This window comes from Phymastichus coffea, unplaced genomic scaffold (assembly GCF_024137745.1).
Source record: "Phymastichus coffea isolate CEN01 unplaced genomic scaffold, Cenicafe_Pcof_1.1 PCOF00088, whole genome shotgun sequence".
Lineage (NCBI taxonomy): Eukaryota > Metazoa > Arthropoda > Insecta > Hymenoptera > Eulophidae > Phymastichus > Phymastichus coffea.
In genome coordinates, this window is record NW_026706899.1 from 28,159 (window position 1) to 45,741 (window position 17,583).

The window sequence follows — 17,583 nt, forward strand, 5'->3', positions numbered from 1 at the left end:
CTTCAACGAGAACCCTCTAACAATTATCACTTGTTATTATCTCCCAGATACAAGCAACATAGACAAAATAGTCCCTCTTCTTGACTCAAACACATCAACAATCCTTGCAGGAGACTTCAATGCTAAACATCAAGCCTGGAGGTGCCGTGCCAGAAACCCAAAGGCTTCTCCATCCTTCGCCTCTTAAAAACTAACATTTTCTCAATTAACGCGCCAGGCGAACCCACATACCTCCATGGCGATAACTACTCCTCCGATATTCTAAACATTTTCATTACCAAAAACGTCTCTCTTCCCAACGACCCATGGACCCTACATACCCTAAGCTCCCACCACCTGTCTGTACTTCTTGAATTCTTTGGAACCACAACCTCGGACCTTATCTTTACCCCTAAAATAAGCTGGTTAGCCCTCAAATTCCAGCTAGAAAAATCCTTCTTCAAATGCCAGCCCATTAACTCCAAACCCGACCTGAACTCAGCAATTACATCTATCACAAATGAGTTAAAGGAAAAAACTTCCCTAGCTAGTACTTTCTCCTTCTCTTCCCTCTCTAGAAAAGACACACTCTTTCCTAATATTAGCTCCCTCATCAAGAAAAAGGACCAGACACATAGAAAATTACAACGCTCTGGCGATTCCTCTCTTTGTCCTTCTCTAAGTACTCTCAAACGAGAGCTAAGAGATGCCCTGAAATTCCTCCGCGACGCAGATTTCTAGAAGTACATTGCAGAGGCCGAACAAAACCCTAAACGTTGTTGGAAAGTCATCAAATCCCTCCGTAACCGAAAATAACACTCCTCTCCCCTCACATCTCACGGCTCTTCCTTTTCGGCAAATCAAGATAAAGCCAAAATCCTTGCGGTTTCTCTCTAAGACCAATGCTTCCCCTTTCTCACCCGAGAGAATCATGCAATCTTTCACAAAGAAGTTACGGACACAGTCTGCGCATTCCTCCCCACTATCACTAACTTTCTTCCAGCTACCTACACGGATATAATTGAATCCATAAAGGCCCTCAAAAATAATAAAGTCCCAGGTAACGATGGCATTTCTAACCGTATACTGAAGATACTCCCCACACCGTAGCCATTTACAATATCGTCAATGTGATGATGTGACTACATTATTTCCCACCCACCTGGAAGGAGGCTATCATTATATACCTCCCAAAAGCCGGGAAACTCCTAAACCTTCCATCTAGCTGTCGCCCAATCAGCCTTCTTTGCACCATGAGCAAAGTAGCTCAAAGCATCCTTCTTACGCGTCTTAACAACTTCATCACCGAGAAAAACATCCTCCCTGAATTCCAACATAGTTTCCGTCATCAACACGGAACCTGTCATCAACTCTTTCAGGTTGCAGAATTTGTAGCCAACAACCGCAACAAAAAGCAACACACCTCCATGCTACTTTTGGACGCCAAACTAGCCTTTGACAGAGTCTGATATGGCGGGTTAATGTAAGAAAACGTTTATTTAAACACATTGCGATTCTGAAAGATATTTTATGTTGCGTCGAATATAAATATTCATATTTATCTTATAAGATTAAGTAGGTGATAAAACAACAATTAAAATTTTCAAAGATTATTTTTTTAAATTTCAGACTACGTAAATAAAAGATACGACAAAGGGTTTACTGCAACACAATTCTCCACAATTGTGAATTTGATGTACGATTCGTTACGTCATTCAAAACAGTTATATTATTTCGATTTCTATTTGTATTATATTGCTATCGAATGACTGAATTTAACTTTTCGTTTGAATTGTAACGGAGAAATCCAGTTGTCCCTATCCAGGTAACTCGCGACTGTCCGTACAAATTATTTGATTAATTAGGGGGGATTCGGGAAGCAAACGAAAACGTTCCCACGACTAAATAATTCATCGAGCGAAAGTATTAATCATACGCGAATAAACTGTTACGGGATCAGGAGTGATTCCAGGTACAATTATCACAACAAGAAATCTAAATATAACAACAACTTTAATGATAAAACAACAAACTTAATATAAACAATCGAAATAATGCCGCCGTTATATTAAATTCGGAACATCATTATATTATGAAATTACCTTAGTGTCATAGCTAATCGTTGCTCAGCGCAGATATCTGTTCGTTTATTGGTTAAAGGCGAAATTCCTGATTCCACCAGGTGCCATAAATATTCAAATAAATAAATATCCATTCTAACATATCGATTAAATGCTGTTTTATTTCCTGAAATTCGTTTGCAAAAAATTCCTCGCCATAAAGCCTTCCCTCATTCATTGGACGCATCCAAAGTCGTCTGTTTCTCCACTAATTAATCGTTGATAATCAGATACAGCAATGAACTGGTCTCTAGACTCCTCTAATTCCAAGAGATAATCATCTGAGAGTGACAACACTGACCTTGCTCCTCGCTGTTGATATGTTGCTCATGATGTTGAGATGTTGGTGATGTTGTTATTAATGCTGTTGATGTTGTTGCTGTTATTAGTTCTGTTGACGTTGTTGCTATTATTAGTGTTGCTGTTGTTATTGCTGTTATTAGTGTTGCTGTTGTTTCTTGAATTTAACTGTCGTCCTGGTATGTGTGTGTGTATGTTGGCTGTGGTTATTGAGTTTGAGATTAGTTTGTGTCGTGCTCCCTGTCCCAACCAAAAATGCTGCTCACCGCCAAGGGAAAATGGCCGCATGTGAGCACAAAACCCGCGTCACCTCGCCGGTTGCTCACGTGCACCGGTACCGGCTTCACTGCTCTCGTGGTCTCACTTCTTTAGCACACACAAAACGTAACTCACTGTTTCTCGCACCGGGCACGTATCCTTAACTAGGGGGAGGGCGCCGGAACTTAGCCAAAAAAAAATGAACGAAAAGTCCTAGAAACTCTGTGCGCGCGGCGGTCTGCTCCACTGTCTTACAACAACTGCCGATTTTTTCCTTCCTTCCTCGCTACAGTGAGATATGCGCGCAGGTCTGCCGGTGACTGGCTATCTCTCCGATCTTCTGTATCTCTCCCTCTCACTGTCATCTGCTCGTCAGCTCCCTCCAATCGCCGTAGCCGTCGTCGCACCTCAAGAAAGAAAATAGCTGATGAGAGTGTGCTCAACCAGCGCACACTCTAAGCTTGGCAAGGCGCACGGGCATTGGTGAGAGTTCGACGGAGAGCAACCCCGGTTGAAAAAATTCGCCGGGAATTTTCGCCCGATAATTATGGTCGTAAATTTCGGGCGCAAATTTGTTTCAAATTTTCACCTAGAATTTTTAGGCACAATTTTCGGATAAATTTTGCGGGCAAAATTTTTGGGTAAAGTTTTCAGGTGAAATATTCGGATAAAATTTTCAGGTGAAATATTCGGATAAAATTTTCAGGTGAAATTTTTGAATGGAATTTTCGGGCATCATTAGTTGTTTCGTAATTTGTGATATAAAAATGATAGAGAAAGCCAGTTCTTGTTGTTATAAAAAAATCAAAACAGGGTACAACAAACTAATGCTGCACGGTTCCTAAAAAAATTATCTCACCTGGCATCCTATATTTTGCTGTTGGAAAAACAAGAAATTAATTGCAATTGTATTTAAGATTTTATATATTTATCTTACACTTTATTATTGTAGAAACGTTTCATCCTTTATTAATCATCTCACAGTACATAGAATATGCTACTTAAATACCTAAATACATAATGTACTTATCAAGTCTTTGGAGTGACTATCAAACTAGTATCACTAACTAATTAATGAATTATTAAAACTGTAACATTATTTTGTAGTCATACAAATATTTGAATACTTATCAATATTACCATGTATTATTTTGTTAACTAATGAACAATAATAATATTATTAACTATAGGTGTTTTTGCTTTCGTTACGATTCATTTGATTTCGTTACGAATTATTATCATTATTTTGATTATAAATAATTTATGAGGATCATAGAATCTAATCTGAGAAAAAAACGAGTATAAAAAACAATTGAAAAGATAAAAAACGAAGAACGGTATAATATGATGCGTTTGATTACCGAAGTAGTGTAGTACAAGCGTTATCATTCAATTAAACATTTTATAAATTAACTAGTATATGTACTTTGTTTTTGATGACTAAACATTTTCTGAATCATCCGAGGATGAACTCGACTGTTGTCTAGCAGCGTGCTTGGCATTCTTTTTCAGTATCGTAGCTTTCTCGCGTTTTTTACCTAGACAATTTAATATTTAACATATTGCAAGTGTGACGAGTGCAGGCCGTTTGCCCGTCTCTCGTCCGCGTTTCTCCCTCCCCCACTCGGCTAAGCGTGGTGGCCAACGTTAGGCGCATTAAAGTATGCGCCTAACACTTGGTCTTTTGTTTCAGCGCCAAGGACGAGCCAGCGTAGTTGAGCGCAAGAAAAGTTGAAGAGCGCGGAGAGAGAGTGAGAAAGAGAGAGAGAGAGAGAGAGAGAGAGTATTAGGCCTATGCAGGGATTGGCAGGCGCGCAACGCGTGACCGATAAGCGACGCGTCGCGTGCCGCCTAACTAATAGGTCAAGGTAGGGAGAGGAGCGAGCGCCGCTGAGCGACTGCAAGATGCGCGCAAGAATTAGTGCGTGAGAGAATCGCAGCCGAGCCCTACTAGAGTGAGGGAGTCTAAGCCTAGTCCTACGAGAGTGCGGAAGTCCGAGCCCAGCAGAGAGAGCAGTTTGGGATAGCCGGGAGGAAGGAAGATCAACCCTTCCGGCAACGGCCTTGCCAGCATCTGCAGCCAGCCCACCTGCCAAGAGAGTCAACGTCGCCTACGGATACCTGGTCAGCGACAGCGGTTAGCGACGATCTGACCAGCGACGACGCCCGGTACTTCCTGCGGGAGCGCATCGCTCAGGATTCTCGACGTTGCGAGGAACAGGAGATAAAAGGTCAAGCCTTCCTTTTCTTCTTTCTCTCTACACTCTCTCTCTGTTGATGCGACGACCGGTGTGCGTGGAAAAAGATAGCCTGGCACTCACGTGCCGGCTATCTGAAGGTTCGCGCTAAGATTAATTTGTAGTGACGTAAGTTGCGACCGGTGAATTGTCCAGACGCCCACGTGCCTGGCAATTTACCCGGTATTAGTTCGCGTAGTTTTAAGTAAGTTTGTAATAGGTTAAGTATGCGATTTGGTATTAGGATAAAATGCGAAATGTTCATTTGTGATTATCTTAAGTAGTTTATTGTTCTATTTGCAGTTTGTTAGTCGGTAATTTAGATTATGTTATGCGCGCGTATGTTCTGTGTGAATAATTATTAATAATAATAGGTTGTAAGTGAGATTTGATTCTTGTCTGTGTATAATTTATTTATCAACCTCCCCTCATTCTTCTCTCTCAATTGTCATGAGCGAAAGTGCCTCACTTACCCCGCAAAAGAATTGGTAACAAAGGAACAAGTTTTGTTACATGGCATCCCTTGTGAGTCTGGCAATTGGGAGATAAATGAGAGAAATGGTTGGATAATAAATTTAGAAATAACGGTTAAATGATTTTCTTTGTGAACTAAGGGCAAAAGAGTGCGCGTAAAAGAATTTCGAGTTCTCGGTATTTTGAATTCCTTGTTAGTGCTTGCCAGTGACCTTTCTTAATAGCGGTGTCGGATGACAACGGTGCGTCATTGAGTCGCTTTGACGCTAGACGACTGCGTTCTTTCCTCGCTTTAGTTTTTCTTTGTTTTAAGAATTTTACTAGACTGCCTATTCAAAATTACGGTAAGTAAATTTTGATAAATTATAATTTCTTTCTATAGACGTAAGCAAGGCGATTTCTTGCCGGCTTATAGTTTAGAAAGAAATTAGTCAGTAAGGTATCAGGTTACACGGACCGGTCGAGACTTGCTTAGCCCCATAGGCTCGCGTCGTAGTCAAGTTACGGATTTTCACTTTTAGAAATAACAATGTCGCTAGCGTGTAGAGATAAAATAGTCTTGCGTAGAATATTACGAGATGCGCATGCAAAAAAATTAAAACACAAAATTGATTCCACAAAACCGGCCGTTCTGTTGGACTTAATGCGCTATCGCGAGCTTAGTCTACACGGTGATCTTGAGGAATTACAAACTCGGTATTTTCGATATATGCTGTTAAGAGAACGGCCAGATTTGCAGCCACCGTTGCGCTCGGGCGATTTTGCGTCAGGCCGAATCCCGGAAAAGCTGTATGACGAACAGCAAGAAACAACGGTAAGCAGTGCGCGGAACGCGAACCTGGGCGATGAATTCGCGGCAGCTGCAGCACCTTTGGCGGCCGAATTATCATGTGAGCAAGAGCAGGCGACACAGGCAAGAGCAAGTGTTGCCGCTCCTTGCGAACAAGTTCGACCGCCGGGCGAAAATGCAGTCGCGCTCGGTGATAACGACATGTTACCGATGGCGACTCGCTCGCCGTCGGACAACAGGATCGAACGCGCATACGAACAAGTCGCGGAAAACCAAGGCGAGCGTAGCACTAGCGCGATAAGCCAAATCTGGGGAGCTTTAACTGCTGTTCCGCGTTGGATTTATAGGCGCGAGGTTAGACAGGGCATCACGGATGGTGCGAATGCAGTTTTTAGAGTTGAAAGAGAGGCGATGCACAGTAGAGTGGCTCAGACCGAACAGCAGGCTTCATTGCCGTCTCAGGCCAAGCCGCTCGGCGATCGCGAGACGCTAAACGCGCCAGCGGTTGCGACTGAGCCATCGGCCCACGCGAACGCACCAAACAATAGAGCAGATAGTACATTCCTCTATGCCGATTCAAATAGATCGGCGAACACGAAATATCACGCGCCTAGAGTAAGTTCATGGGTTGAAGACTGGGAGCGCGAGTTACGGGTAGCTACTAGAGAGGAAATGGAAATACCAGCTCCATTAGGTGAAGGTTCGATTGTTAGCGAGAAAAGTGTAATGAGCATAAGGCGACCTAAACAAAAACAGGTGAGACAGGTAGAAAATATCAGTGGAAGCGACACTAGCTCGAGTCTATCGGATACTGATAGCTGCAACACCTATTAAGTTAAATCGCCGCGGAAAACTGAGCAAGTAAAAGCGGAAAGATCAGGCAAAATGAGTGCTCCTCCAAGAATCAAGTATATAAATGGTATACCTGCGGATGGAGTAAGCGCGCTCAATGCCTGGTCTCTCCGTTTTTCCGGTAAGGATAGTACAAACGCACTAAGTTTTCTATCAGGTTTGAGTGATTGCCAGCGCTATTATGGCATCTCGGACGAAGAAATGCTGATAGCAATAGGCACCGCATTCCGCGATAAGGCGCGTCCGTGGTACGAAGTTAATCGCGGTATGTGGAGGACGCTGAAAGACTTTAAAAAGAGTTTTTCTAGCGAATTCTGTCGACGATTGAACAGAGAACAACTTTACGGTGAATTGCGTCAAAGAACACAGGGCGAGAATGAAAACATTACGGACTATGTCGCGGCTTTTCAGACGATTTTACGCCGTTTTGATCCGCCCGTTTCGGTGAGACGCCAGTTAGCTATGATCATAGAGGGTCTACATCCAAGATATAAGCGATATCTTGAAACTAAGACCTTCTCAGATCTAAATAGTTTTAAAGAAGCGGGTATGGCGCTCGAAGATCGCATGGCCGGTTGGAAAAGGTGGCAAAAGCCGCCCACGGCTGACGTAACGCTAATTCCGGAATCCGCGTATACAGAGACGAAGAAGTCGCCCGGTAAGCAAAAATCGGTCGAAACTATTGACGGTTTAAACGACGCGATTGACGAGGTCTTAATAGTCGAATCTCCTAAAAAGAAAGCGCAGCAGCAGAACAAAAAACTAGGTAAAAAGGGCAAGAAACAGAACGGTGAAATTGCCGTGGCTATTGCCGATAGGCAACAGCCACAGGCAAGAAACCAGCCTGCGAACGAAGCCGCGCCTGCTCGTCAGAGCGCGCAGGCTTCGTTGGCCCCGGCTGCAGGTGTAGCCCCTAGTCTGGTCCCGCAGCAGCGCAATCAGGGAGGTAGCAACTTAAATAGACCATTCACGGGGGCTTGCTTCAATTGTAACGCGGTGGGACATAGGAGGGCGCAATGCCCGATAGCTCAGGTCAATCCGCGGGTAGTTTGTTATAAATGCCGACAACCGGGGCATTACGCTAATAACTGTCCAACGCGAACTTCAGAGTCGACATTATATTGTCAGGTTTGTGGGACAATCGGTTACGTGTTTAGAGAATGCCCTACTTGTAATCAGGTGAAGCAGGGAAACCTCAGCGCGGGAGCCGTCGACCGCTCGACGACTCCTGCCTAAGATGGATTGAGCGGGCCATTGAGGTAGAGAAAGTGCTTCGCGCAAGGAGCGAAAGCACCGTAGAAGAAGGGAATAGAGTTGAGATAAAAAGGGAAGGCGAGAACAAGGCAGAAACCGCCAGTTCTGCGCCTCCTTTTATGAATTTAGTAAAAGAGGAAGGCGAGAACAAGGCAGCAACTGCCAGTTTTGCGCCACCTCTCTTAAACGAGGTAATAGGAGAATATCTGAAAGTCAAGGCTAAGGTCAAGCGTGCAGTATTTGTAGAGTATGAGGATCCGGAAAAAGGAAGTAAGGAAATTGTTGAGTTTAAAAACGTGTTTAAAGGCGAGTTTAGTCGTTCGACATTGAAAGAAGTTCAGGCGCAGAGTGACGAGGGCGTAAGTTTCCCTAGTAGGATCAGCAATGAACCCGAAGAGGCAAATAAATGTGACTTGTTACAGCAGGACGCGGAAAGTCTTCAAAAAGATCGACACACTATCGCGCGAAAAACTTTGCCCGATAAGGACATGCAAGATCCGATAGGGTTTAATAAATTTTGCGCGATAGCTAGCTCGCCTGAGAAGTGCCCAACGAGACAAAATGAGTTGCCATCGTCGCGCACGAACACGAATGAGGCAGGTTCGAGTATTTTGCCCACGGTTGGGCAGGCTTCGGAAAAGGCCGTTGCTTTAGGAAATCAGGGTGAACCTGTGAAGGAATCTGTTGGTAAGGAAACGAGCTCAGGCGCTGCGCTCCCGTCGGAGCGGGCTGCGACAAAGGTCTGGTCACGCGCGATAGAAGTGAGCTTGTTGATACTAGGGTTTTGTTGTTTGGACGTTCGGTCGTCGGTGCCGACGCACCTTCCGTTTTAGTGAGGGGAGGGTCTGAGTGGAACTCAGAAATCCCGAAGAAAACGGCAGATGAATCAGATACAGCGTTAGTCGCAGTAGTAGAGAATAGGTTCTTTATTAAGGTCGACATAGGCGGGAAAGTCTATACAGCGCTACTAGATTCAGGTGCTCAGGTATCGGTAGTAGGGCCGAATCTTGGTTTACGGTTTAAGGATCGGTTAAAGCCGCCTACGATTTTTGTACAGGGCATCTCAGGCGAGAAGGCGCAAACGTGGGGCGACTTGAGGTTAAGTATTGAAATTGGCGGTATGACGAATTGGTTAATTGCGACGGTAGTATCTACGCTTAAGCACGACTTGATTTTAGGAGCCGACTTTTGGATAGCGTGGAATATAAATATTAGCTACGGTAATCGCGCTTGGCGGGCAGGTGACCAAGGCGATTGGTATCCGTTAGCAGAGCAGAATAGTAACGAGATAGTTGTTTTTGCGGAATGCGCAGGTTTAAGCAGCTACGAGGAGGCTCAACGAGAGACAATCTTGGCGCTTGTTCGCCGGATTGTCCCGGAGCCTGGTGAATCTCCAGCGGTTACAAAAGTTATCGAGCACATTATCGACGTAGGTGATGCGCGCCCGATAAAGACGCCGATGCGCCGAATGTCGCCTCCTATATTAGCATTCACGCAGGAAGAAACCATGCGGCTATGGAAGGCGAAAATAATTAGGCCATTGAATAGTCAGTGGAGTAGTGCGCCGGTAATTGTACGTAAACAGGACGGCGGCTATAGGTTCTGTCTCGATTTTAGACCAGTAAATAAGGTGACGAAAGTAGACGCGTATCCGATGCCTAGCATTGACGCTATTTTAGATAGGTTGCGCGGAGCAGTCTACCTGTCGAAAATAGATCTGCGAGCGGCGTTTTGGCAAATTCCGCTTTCAGAGAATAGCAAACAATATACGGCGTTCGCGGTCCCAGGTCTTGGTTTATGGGAGTTTGAGCGAATGCCGTTTGGTTTGGTAAATGCGCCGGCTACTTTCACGCGCCTCATGGACGCACTTTTCGGTCCAGAGTATGAGCCGCACGTTTTCTGGTATTTGGACGATCTGCTAGTAGTTAGCGCAGATTTTAATAGCCACGTGATCTGGCTAGAGAAAGTTTTGAAGCGTTTAGTAAGCGTTGGCTTAGAAATCAACTTAGAAAAGTCCGATTTCTTCTGTACCGAGGTAACTTACTTGGGGTACAGGTTAGATAGTGAGGGTCTACGTCCGGACGACGACAAGGTGAAGCCGATAGTGGATTATCCTGCGCCGAATAACGTAGCTCAATTACGCCGATTCCTAGGTATGGTAGGATGGTATGCGCGTTTTATCGAACACGAGAGTGAGATAAAGGTCCCGTTGACCAAGCTCATCCGAAAGGACCAGCCATGGGAATGGAAGGAAGAACAGCAAGTTGCATTTGAGAGGCTAAAGCGCGCATTAACGGAGGCGCCGGTACTCGCGCGCCCTGATTTTACGCGCCCCTTTTACTTGCACTGCGATGGCTCTTCCTTCGCGGTTGGCTCGTGTTTGGTCCAGGTATTCGACGACGGCGAGCATCCCATATGCTACGCCAGTCGGATGCTGAACGCGCACGAGCGAAATTACACGGTGAGCGAAATCGAGTTTTTGGCAGTACTTTTTGCGGTAAAAAAGTTTAGACCTTATATAGAAGGCTCACACTTTGTCATCGTTACGGATCATAGTGCGCTCACTAGGATTCTTAATAAACGCGAACTTACAGGTCGATTGGAAAGATGGGTATTAGAATTTCAGCAGTTGGATTGCGAGATAATACATAGAAAGGGAGCGCTGCACCATGTGCCGGACGCACTTTCGCGAGAATTTGAGGACGAACTAGAGATTTGCGCATTTGATAAGATACAGGATGCTTGGTATCTGCAACGCGTGAAAGACGTTCTTCAAAGACCGAAGAAATTCGAGAATTGGAGAGTAGAGAATAACGTCCTGTATCGGTTCATGCGCGATCACCTGCTCGATCCGATAACTAATCGCGAGGAATGTTGGCGCATGGTGGTGCCGCTGGAGTACCGAGAAAGGGTGTTGAGAGACGCTCATTGCGAGCCATTCGCTGGACATTTCGGCCGTGAAAAGACTTACGATCGGATTGTTCGTGAGTATTACTGGCCAGGAGTATGGTATGATGTGAGGACGTTCGTAAGTGAGTGCTCTCAATGTCAGAAGTACAAGGTAGTCCAGCAGGCACCCCAAGGTCTAATGGGTAAGCGCGTGGTAGAAAGACCATGGGCCGTAGTAGCGACTGACGTCGTAGAACTGCCCCGTAGCAAAAATAGGTTTAAATACCTGGTGGTTTTTCAAGACTTATTTACTAAGTGGGTCGAGCTGAAACCACTACGATCGGCGGACGGCCCTGCTCTTGTTGCCGCGCCTGAGGAGTTAATCCTGTTCAGGTGGGAGACTCCGGAATATATCATTAGTGATAATGCGAAGGCATATAGGAGCAAAGTATTTCAAGACAGGTTGCGATAAAATGGTATCGAACATATATTTTGTCCTGCGTATCATCAGCAAAGTGACCCGGTCGAGCGCGTAAATCGAACGCTAAAGACGATGATAGCGATGTTTGTAGATGCCGATCACAGGAGCTGGGATAGGTATTTGCATGAATTTCGTCATGCTATCAATACGGCGACTCAGGCGTCTACAAAAGTATCGCCGGCGTTTCTAAACTTTGGTAGGGATCCGCGTCCGGTAAAGAGTTTAAGGCGCGAGATCGAGGCAAAGGCCCCTATTGTTAAGATAGATACGAAGGCGTGGGAAGATAGGCTATCACGTTTAAATGCATTACGCGACTTGGTAGCTAGGCACATAGATGAAGCTCAGGAAAAGCAAAAGAAACACTACGATAAGGGTAGGCGTCAGGTACTTTTTCAGGTAGGTGACTTGGTTTTGCGCAAAGTGCATACGCTTTCGAGCGCAGCGGATGGTAAAAACGCGAAACTGGATCCGGAAGAAAGTTGAGGAGAGAAGTTGGAAGTAGTAGCGCGATGAGAGAAGAAGAAACACACGTGCAGCAGTGACCAGACCAGGGCGAGTCGAGGCAACGTGTGGAGGCAACACCTGCAGCAGGGCATTCAGTGTCGCCCTCGCTGCCATGCACTGCATGACTTCCAATGGGTTCACCATGGGCTACGCCGAGGAAGACGTCCAGCCAGCGGCCAGGTCAACTCCCCGTTGCCGGCTCATCGCCAAGGACAAAGGTCAGGTTATCTCTCTCTCCCGGTATTTCTCTCTCTCATGGTGATGCGCGGCCGCGTAGGAACGATACGTAGCCAGGCGATCACTTGCCGGCTACGCTCATCGTAATGCGGTAGAGAGGTTTCAACGTATTCTTTCCTTTGTGAGGAGGTAAATGGCCAAGGCGATTTAGTCGCCGGGCCATTCGTCCTCCCGCGTTAGTTTAAGTTGTTCTGTATATGTGCGCGAGGTGTAAACGTTATTGTAACTGATTTTGTATTTGTTTGTCTGAATAGATTTAAGTTGTATGTTCCAAGTAAAGAAAATTATTTATTCGTTCAACCTATCCTCTCGTTCCCCGATTGTTAAAGAGCGAAAGTGCCTCTCTTACTCTCCCCTTAATAAATTAGTGACGTCAGTGCCGAATAAGGCGCTGCCCCCGTTACACAAGAATATTTTTATATAATAATTTTAAACAGAGAATTACGTTCAAATTTTTCTCTGTTAATTAATGAGTTGATGTGTTCGCTTATATATGATTTCCAATTATTTTTGTGCATCTTTGCTTCTTTTTTGTTTTTTACTACGTCATCTATTGTGCAGAAAAATGTTGCTAGAAAAATTAAATTATTTTGTACATATTTATGTTAATGTAATGATATAAATATGAATAGTACTATATACTTCTTATAACTGATTTTTCTTCGAGAGTAAATGCTGATCGAGTTCTTCCTGGAAGACGTTCTGTTTTACAACTTGCAAGGTTAAATACATTATCGATCAATTAGTCTTCTTTGAACATTGCATGAATCAGAATTCGAATCCACTCTTTTACGTCAAAAGTTTTTTTTAATTTGTCCCAGATGTTGTATTTAATACTGATGTCATGCTTGAGGTGGAACATTAATCTCTAAAAAAAATCTTATTAATGTCCATACTGAATTACCACAAGCGTAATGTTCATCTCATTACCTTTTTTTCTGTTTCTTCACGATAAGACGTAAATTCTTGTGCTCTGATATGCGTAAATCGTCAGACAGATAATCATCATCACTTTGACGGGAAAACCGTCTTTTATTTCCATCTGACTCTGAATCGGATGTGCTATGCATATCTCCGTATTTTGCAGTTGGAACGTAATAACTTTTAAACTTCTTCTTCTTGTCTGAAAAGTTGCACGAATTTTTGTGCAAATTTACACTCTTTTATAAAGATTCTTATAAATATTTTATTAAAATTGAATTTTTTTAAATTTTATATACAATATATAATATATAATATGATGTATATATGTGCATAAGTCATTTATTTTGCAAATTATTCAATTATATATATAAATTATTTATTACTTTATCATTTAAAAATTTGCAAAATAGATAAATAAATAAAATATGTATAAATTATTGTTCATTAGTTTATCATTTAGTAATTCGCAAAATAATTGACTTATGCATATTCAAAATAACTTACGAGAAGACTGCCTTTCGTAATTATTATCATTTTTATCAGTGTCACTGTTTGGGATGAGGATGAGTGAGAATATTTTAATGAATTTCAGAACAAACAATTTTAATTATATAACCATATAATATTAGAGAACAGAGAATCTTATGATAAATTACTTAAATACAATAAACTATGGAATAAACGCAAATAAACTAACTTAAATTAATCGCAATAAACAATCTCAAAGAGCCATTAATCGTAATAAACAATCAAAATGCAAGTTCTAAGTGATACAAAATTCTAGCGCTAGAAAGGAAAAGGACTCGCCTAATCGAGCGTTCGAAGCGTTCTGAACAATGCGGCACTAGCTGCAAGCCGAAAAATATTGGAAATTCCTCCCTACTTTCGTAGCTCAAGATAAGACCAAATGGGCGTTGCTTTTTTTTTATTGCACCGCAGCCAATGGTGATAATATGCCTGCTGTCCCCCCAATCATACAACAACAATTTTTTGGTTTTCGGGAGAGAGTCACGTTCTCCGCTCTCCACCGTTGAACCTTGAGCTCGAATTACGAGACCCAGATGAGGTCATGAACCATCTTGTTCTGACCTGCTGGTTTGAGAAACAAATGCAGCATCTGTTTTTGTGATGTGCTTGTTTGCAGGGCGTGGACAGCGGCTTCACGCACAATAAATCTCATTGACGACAGATTAATCGTTAGATCTTATGCATTAGAGAAAGGAATACACGTTCATAAACGTGATTATAAAGGAACGAAATTGAAGGAAACTCAACGTTTCGCCTCAACTAATTACGCTACAAAAACTAAACAAAACTTGGCTTGCATCACGGCGCATCGCTCAAATCGCTCACGCTCACGCTTCTTACATTACGCTCACTTTTTTCTTAAATTATTTACAGTTCTTATAAATATCTTAAACTAGATCGCCGCTTAAAAAACAAAAAATACGCTCAGTCGAGTAAAACAACATGTTTGTTTTCTTTCGAGGAGGCATATCGCGATCGTAGAGAGATTATCCGGTGTTACCCAACCGAAAACGCATTCATTGCGATCGACACTTGATAGCTCAGTCACATTTTCTTAGTTCTCTCGCCGAGCTAGAACAGATGTCAACGCGCCAGTCAAACATCGGATTCTACGAATGAGAATTGGGTGAAAGAATGCAAACAAAAGTGCGTTTGCAGGCAATCGTTTTGTCGTTGCGCATATTGATTTCAAACCGTATTCTCGCGATACTTCGTCTCATACCATCCCGAACATCCTCCCCCCTAAAAAATCAACTTGATTTTTTACTCTCATCAGATCCTAATATCTTAATAAGTTTATGTACTGGGCGCACTAAAATACTTTTCCTCGAGCGAACCTTCACGCATCGAACTATTTCGTCAGATTTACTTGGATACACTTCGATTATCCTGCCTTTCTTCCAAGTGTTACGCGGTGCCTGATAATCCAGAATTAACACTATATCGCCTACTTGATAATTGATTGTTGACTTATGCCATTTTTTCTGCGCAAGCATTGAGGCAAATACTCCCTCAGCCACCGTTTCCAAAATCTCTGCGCGAGATTCTGCACAATTTCAAATGTACGGCGCGGGTTGGGTTGGGTTTAAAATCTCACAATCGTAACGAACAAATTTTAAGAACCCGGATGACCGACCGATGAGAAAATGGTTTGGTGTCAATGCCTCATCGTCATTAGGATCGGTCGAAACGTGCGTTAACGGTCTAGAATTCACCATATGCTCTATCTCAGCTAATAATATTAAAAGAACTTCTTCACTACACGATTGCCCGTTTAAAACATGGTCGATTGCTATTTTCACACTCCGAATCAACCGTTCCCATGCTCCCCCCATGTGTGGAGCATCCGGGGGATTAAAACGCCATGAAAACCGATTTTTCTCTACCTGCTTGTCACTGTCTAACTCAGGCGAATCAAATTTCCAAGAAAATCGATTTGCTTCAGCAAACTCTTTCTGTTTTTTAATATCTATCTCGTCAATCGCGTCGCGCAACTCCTTACTAGCCTTTACAAAATTTGTGCCATTGTCGCTGAAAATACTTTGCGGAAACCCCCTCCTCGCTGCTAGCCTTTGCACCGCCATTATTGTTGAACTTGCACTTAGAGTACTTGCGAACTCAAGATGAACCGCGCGTATAGTCATGCAAGTAAACAAGACTCCCCAGCGTTTTTCCCTTCGTCTTTCGATCTTAACAAACATGGGCCCGAAATAATCAATTTCACATTGCGAGAATGGCCACTGTCCGAAAGCCGTGCGACACTCAGGCAAGTCTGCCATCGGCGGAGTTTGCGGTTTTCCACGTTTAATCCGGCAAATAGCGCAACGCCTCGCTATCCATCGCAGCCTCGTACGGAGTCCGATAATATAAAATTGTTGCCGTATTTCGTTGACAATAGTTTAATTATTTGCGTGGTAGTATCGCTCGTGATAAAACTCGATTAAAAATTTTGTTGCATAATGATTCGCGTCCAGAACGATTGGCCTATTTTCAAATTCTTTTACTTCGTCCTTCGATTTGCCTGGTCCTTTATCGAAAATCCTCGAGACGCGTCCCCTCGCGCGCAGTATTCCTTCGTCGTCGATGTATGGTCGCAAATTAATTATTTTGCTACCCCTAGGAAGCTCTTTTCCTTTTTTAATAGCTTCAAGCTCGCTCGAAAAGTAAACAGATTGAATTAATCTGTACCAAAATTTCTCCGCTTCACGAATGTTTTTTATACACGTCTCATTTTTTACTGTTTCTGTCGCTTGTTTATTCTGTTTTTCTCGCACTCTGTATCCACAAATACGGAAAAAGATTTTTAAATTTTCAGCGATCTTTACGATTCTGTTCCAACCGCATCTCCCGATTTGAGCTGACTCTTCCCAAGATCTTGGTTTGTTAATAAAGGTCGCGCCTACAAATTCCTTCTTCGATACGAGCTTGTCAATCTCCCGTACCTCTAATTCGGTTAATTGTTTCGATTTCGGTCATGACGCACATTCATCACGCAGAAACGCAGGGCCCTTGAACCAGCGATCATCCGAACGCATTGGTTTATTCGATTGTCGCGTGCCATCATCTGCAGGATTTATTTTCGTCGGCACCCAACGCCACTCTGACGCGCGCGTAGTCGCATTTATTTCACTTAAGCGGTTAGCGACAGAAATTTGTTTTGATCGCGACTCTGTCTTTATCCAATGGAGCACAGTTGTCGAATCAGACCAGAATATTCGCTCATTTGCTTTAACATCGAGTTCTTTGCTAATAGCAGCAGTTAAACGCGCGCCTAACAGTGCTGCTTGCAGTTCTAATCTTGGAATTGTTGTTGCTTTTACCGGCGCAACCCGTGATTTTGCTATTACAAGTGCAACATGTATTGAACCGTCGCGGGTTGTCGTGCGTAAATATATTACGGCTGCATAGGCAACTTTACTCGCGTCACAAAAAATATGCAACTGAGTGTTCAAATAATCAGCGCCTTCAGGAATAAATGAGCGCGGTACTGTGCAGTCTACCATCTCTTTTGAATTTTTTAGCCAAATTAACCAATTTGAAAATTCTTCACTACGGATTTTCGATTCCCAGCCGATCCCGCTTATCCAAATATCCTGAATAATCAATTTAGCATTAAGTATGAACGGTGATAAGATTCCTAACGGATCGTAAACGGACATTACGGTGCTTAGCATTTCTCGTTTAGTTGGTATCGATTTGTCGCTAACTATTTTTTATCTATTTTCTTTAAACCGACGTTAAAACGGAAGCTGTCCG